We start from the raw sequence: 6,000 nt of genomic DNA, 5'->3' as shown, positions 1-6,000 counted from the left end.
TAGACATTGGGGAGGGTATGTGCTATGGTGAGTGCTGTGACTTGCGTAAGACTGTTGAATCACAGACCTGTACCTCTGAAACAAATAATACAGTATATGTTAAAAAAAAAAAAAAAAAAGAAGATACTAGGAAGGGAAAAATGAAGGGGGGGATATCGGAGGGTGAGACGAACCATGAGAGACTATGGACTCTGAGAAACAAACTGAGGGTTCTAGAGGGGAGGGGTGTGGGGGGACGGGTTAGCCTGGTGATGGGTATTAAAGAGGGGGCACGTACTGAATGGAGCACTGGGTATTATACGTAAACAATGAATCATGGAACACTACATCAAAAACTAATGATGTAATGTATGGTGATTAACATAACATAATAAAAAAATAAATAAACAAAAAATTTTAAAAAGCTCCAGGTTCGAGCTTGAAGTCTATTTTGAATGTCATGCTTTCTCTCATTTTGTTTCCTTCAATAACCCTACCAGGTTGGTGTTATTATTATCCCATTTTATATGTAAGAAAACTGAGCCTGACAGAGGTCAAATAACTTGTCCAAGATTTTCCATCTCATAAAAGAGAGATGAGATTCAAACCAGATCTACCTCCAGAAAAAAATATAACTATAACTTAATATCCTGGGTCTGTTTCACTAGTTTTATGAGTAAACTAAATTGAATTTGTATAAAACATTACAATAATCTATCCTTTAGCTTTCATTTTCTTTGAGTAGGGAGTCAGCCAGCCCTTGCTGATTAAAACTAATAACAAGTATCTACTTAGTGTATGTACATGTAAGTCCAAACATGTAAAATAGTTGCCATAATGGGATGTTGTTACTAGATAAATATTCCTGCCTTAAGCAGATTCTTGGTCTTGGAATATATTGGAAGATCAGTAGGCTGTGATATTCCATTATGTTGAGTTTCTCTCTCTTTTTTTTTTTCAGTTTCACTGTCTTCCCTTAAAAATGATTCTCTGCTTTCCATCTTCTTCTATCTTCTGTGAATCCATATGGAACTTAACTTTTATTGTCACCAATTATTTTGAATGAACACTTTTCTTAATGTAATTTTCGTCAAGTTGGTTCCATTTATTAAGTCTTCATTCATTCATTCATACAGTCATTCATTCTTTTATGCAGCAAACATTAAGTGGTGACCATGAACTTGAAATAAGGGTTACTAAGGCTAGAGAGAGGCAGAGGTGGAAATGGACAATCCCAGTGCAGTGTTACCTGCAGATTGGAATTGGTGCTGGAGAGCATGGAGTCTTCCATTTAATAGGGGCATGCAGGAGAAGTGACACAGAAATGGCGATGTTGCACCTGAAACTTCTATTTGTATGTTTACTTACTGTCTAGAAAATAATGCATGATCTTTGTAGAAAAGTTGGAAAGCGTAAAGACAAGAGAAAAATAACCTACAATCATGCTACAGAGAGCCACTGTTAACAGTTGGTATATTTTTTTTTTATTAAGATTTTATTTATTTATTTATTTGACAGAGAGAGACACAGCGAGAGAGGAAATACAAGCAGGGGGAATGGGAGAGGGAGAAGCAGACTCCCTGCTGAGCAGGGAGCCTGACGCGGGGCTTGATTCCAGGACCCCGGGATCATGACCTGAGCCGAAGGCAGACGCTTAACGACTGAGCCACTCAGGCGCCCCAACAGTTGGTATATTTTTTAAAACCAACTTCTACATGGATGCACTCAAATTTTATAATTTTATTATACATATTTTCTCATATCCTGAAAATTTTTTAAATTATTTTTATATGTGCATAATATTCTTCCATGTAGAAATAAGTAACATTCACTTTATCATTTCCTATATGGGTTGTTTCCCTCTTACGAATAACATTGTGATGATAATCTGTGTGCATAAATATTGGCCTGCATTCATGATTGTTTCCTTGAGAAGGAATCCTAAAGGTGAATTACAGATTAAAGGCTATGATCACTTTCAAGACAATTGACATTTTCTCCGTGCCCTCTTCTTTACTGATCTCAAGGCAGAGCTCAAGCCTTTAAGAGAGTCAGATGAATTACAAATTGGAGAAGTTCTTTAAAAATTCCTACACACAGGGTACCAGGGTGGTTCAGTCGGTTAAGCGGCTGCCTTCGGCTCAGGTCATGATCTCAGAGTCCCAGGATCCAGCCCAGCATTGGGCTCCCTGCTCAGTGGGGAGTCTGCTTCTCCTTCTGGCCCTTCCCTGTCTCATGCTCTCTCTCAGATAAATAAAATCTTAAAAAAAAAATTTCCTACACACTACTGTGTATGTGTAGATATGCATGTGAACGTGTACATGCATGTTCCTGGGGAAGAGACACCCACTGACACACACACATATATCCTGATCCTTAGAGGCATTGTGTACCCCCTCTTGCAGAGTACTTAAAATGGGCTGTCTTTGTGGGTTTCTTTTGTTGGTGGTGGTGTCTTTGTTTTATCCCCCTCTGTATTTCCAGTGCCTGGTATATCATAGGAAGTTAGTAAATGTTTCTTAAATGAAAGAGAGGGTAGAAAAACAAGACCATTAAATGATTGTTTACTTTTTTAAACATCTTGCTTTATTTGTTTTCAGCATCCAGCAAGACATGGTGGTGAACCCTGGCTCTAAATCTTCATGAGTGAGGGACTCTTTTGCACAACACAAAGGTAAATATTTGAGGCTGGTTGACTCTCGCTGGTATCAGAGAAATCTTCCTCTCTGGGAAGATGGTTCACAAATGTGTCTGAGTCCTCTTCAAGTGATGGTTTTTGTGTTTTGTGTTCCTCCTTAAAACCCCCTGGAGGGCTTATGGAGCCTTTGGGAATAGCAGCTTAGGGTGGCTTTTCTCTGGTCTACTTTGTGTTTGCGGTTAGAGAAAGGGAATATGGATTCCCTTTCTTCTTTTCTTTAAGCACCTAGTAAGCATCATTAGGAGTCTCAAGTTTTCCTGTCTGGATTTTTTGCCTCTCCCAGTAGGTGGTCTCAAATTGGTTTGATTTTAAACACAACTATATTAGCTCTCCTCAAATGCCCTCTGTTTTAATATATTTACCAACAGAAGGAACCGTTCTCAATTGTTGAGACTGAAGTCAAACCATATGTAAGATAAATATTTCTACATAGAAAACAGACTTGGAGATTTACAAGCTTGAGGAGCAAGTACTGTTATTTTGAGGTCCTAAACTTTTAAATGATGGCAACACTGAAACCCCTACTTCATACAGGGAGCCAAGAAGGCACAATTGAAAATGCCTATTCTTTTGACAAATTAGAAGCATTCATTGCAGTATCTATTTCTTGTTTACCAGGGATAATGCTGAATGAATCACAGACTGGTAGATGGATGTCCCTTCTGAACACTTTTAATTAGCACTGCCTATTAGGATGAACAGAGTGTTGTTTTCCTGCCATAGATTACCCCCAGCCCCCTCTTAAATGGAATAGAAATCTTATTCTCCACAAGGTAATATTCATCTCTTCCCCAACCAGACAAGCATTGAAAATTAAACAATGGTCCATTAAAAAGCCCAGATAATGTATTTATCATTTCCAGTTTATGTGAGTTTGCAAGGCAAATAGGAGTGGGAGCTATTCGTTATGGGACCTTCGGGAACAATGGGACTCGGGAGGGAGCTGGGAAGCTGGAGGATCTGAGACTTGTAAAAATTCATTAAAAATATGAGGTGCTATTGGAGACAGAGGGAATTAATTACTCTCTGGGACTCAAATGTCACTACTCATTTAAGTGACCTGACAAGGAGGCTGAGAAACCTGTTTTGTGAGGGTTTCTGTAGCAGAGAAGGCTGGGAGCTGGGATTCCTCAGCTGTCAATTTTTGCATTTCCTTGGTGACTTATTGACATGTTAACCTGGCTTGTGCCCCAGCCTCCTCTAATGAGTAGAGTTAAATGAGAAATGGGGGCTGGGATGAAGGGGGGGCACTCTCCCCTGTAGTTGGCCAAGTTATTCAGACCAGCTCACCAGGCACGTAAGCAACCTCGGACCTGAGGGAAGCCTGTAATTTACCACAATGGAGAGAAGAGGCTGATCATTTGCAGCTGGACTGAGTTTGGTCTTTTATTATTGCTTTTCCATCCACAAAGCTATTCTCTGAGGTGGAGTGAATTTGGAAAGACAAATTAAGGTTTTCTACCTAAGGAGAACTGGGGAGCAGTAGCTTCTGAAAACAGTCATCTTTTCTAGATTGCCTGTCTAACAAATCTCTCTAATGCATTCTGCCTATAGACAGAGGTTGAAAATATATAGATATGTGATGACTTAAAAGTTTAAAATCAGTAAACACTCAGATTAATGGAGTAAAAGCTTTCTCAGATGTGTGCCTTCCCTACACTGGGAATTCAAGGTTTTATTCTTGAACTCTGCTACCAACCAGCTGTGAGATGTGGCACAAGCCATCATGCTCCAAGCCTCTGTTGTATTATTTATACAATGGGAACAATGATATCCATCTTCTCTGATTGTTAAGGACCGTGTATCCAAAAGAGCTTTGAAGGGTGGAAATATATGGGTGTGTAGTAGCCATATCACCTATTGGTATGTTTTGTTGTTTTAAAAGTCTTGCTTTTTAAACACAGGGGTTGCTCAGTGAACTATGTTCCTATGTGGGTCAAAGTTGAAGGGCTCTGCAGGATTCTTCTGGCTTGTTCATTTGGGGAGGGTGAATCAACAGGCCAAAGAAGGAAGCACTGCTTTGGGGAGAAACCGTTCACATGGTGTTAAAAAAAAAAAAAAAAAAAAAAGTGAAGCATAGCTTTGGAGGGAGTTGGAGGCCTGGATGTTCACCTCTGGGAGCAGTCCTAAGTACCATGTCTCCAATTCAAGAACGTCCTGTCCCTTTGAAACAAAGACAAATCATGCTTTGAAGGTGGTGGAAGAGATGTTTGAAGATTATTCATCTATTCCTAGAAAGAGATGATGAGAAGATAAACGAGGGCAGGGTCAATGGAAACAGAGAAGAACAGAGAACTTTGAGAGACCTTGGAAAGGAAGGAACTCCAGGCTTTCACATAGTTGGGGGCCGTGCACTTTGAAGAGTGAGCAGCCCAGTGACTGAGCTGTAGAGCGTTCCCGAGGTGCTTGTAATGTCGTTAATAGAAATGTGGGAAAATGCAGGATACAGACCTTCTGCTTAAGGAGCTCAGAGAGGTAAACAATGATCATACAGACCAGACAAAAAGGCCAGAAGAGCAATGCTGGAGTCAGTGCTGAGAGGGAAGATGCCTCAGAGGATGAGCAACACTGTGCTGGGTGAGCAGGGGTTTGAGTCTGGGCATTGCACCAAGCAGCTGCTCCCAGCCACACGAAACCAGAGCCACTCAGCTGCACATTGCAGATGCTGATTTGAGAGCTGCACACTTGGCCTGTTACATTTCCTCGGCAACCAGAGTTTTGTACCCCAGCATGCAGTCAGTGATTTTCCAAGGCTTCTGTGCTATTGTGGTCTCCTGGAAGTAGACTTGAAGGACTGCCTGCCTATTTTCATTAGCCAGGCCTGCAGTGACTCATCCCGAGCATGCAAGAAGGCATCTCCAGGGACACAATTCTGAATAACTGCTAAAACTACTGTCCCCATTCCTTGGTGTTCTTTGGAGCTTTTATGCCACTTAGCTTTTAAAACTGCTTGAAAGCCACCAGTTGACATAACTGAGCTATTGGCTATTTATTGTGTTAACTACATGTGTCCATTTGAATTCATTTACAGCCATCATGTCATCATAGTGAGACAGTAATAAGACAGGAAATTTTTTTCATACTAGTTTTCTTCCTTTTTATCTTCCTTTGTGAATTCATCTCTTTGGTGCCTCCTGTTTGCCTCCTTGTTTGTTTTATTTTCTCAGATTCTATTTACCCTTCTACTTTTCCTCTTCTGGGTATTAAAGAGGGCACATATTGAATGGAGCACTGGGTGTTATATGCAAATAATGAATCATGGAACACTACATCAAAAACTAATGATGTACTGTATGGGGACTAACATAACATAATACAATAAA

The 6,000-nt window shown here is 40.3% G+C and overlaps 1 protein-coding gene across 1 annotated transcript in view; it reads left to right on the top strand.

Annotated features, from left to right (window-relative positions):
• LOC115942550 (disabled homolog 1) overlaps window positions 1–6,000 on the top strand; it is a 1,065,325-nt gene that overhangs the window by 502,934 nt on the left and 556,391 nt on the right. The window contains exon 3 of the mRNA XM_081818492.1: window positions 2,580–2,653. The gene's annotated coding sequence lies outside the window, so the exon portion shown is untranslated. The remainder of the gene's footprint in view (window positions 1–2,579; window positions 2,654–6,000) is intronic.

Source organism: Leptonychotes weddellii, chromosome 4, assembly GCF_054177405.1.
Source record: "Leptonychotes weddellii isolate Sample4059 chromosome 4, ASM5417740v2, whole genome shotgun sequence".
NCBI classification, from domain to species: domain Eukaryota; kingdom Metazoa; phylum Chordata; class Mammalia; order Carnivora; family Phocidae; genus Leptonychotes; species Leptonychotes weddellii.
The sequence above is the reverse complement of the archived record's forward strand: the minus strand, read 5'-3'. Positions and strand labels throughout refer to the sequence as shown.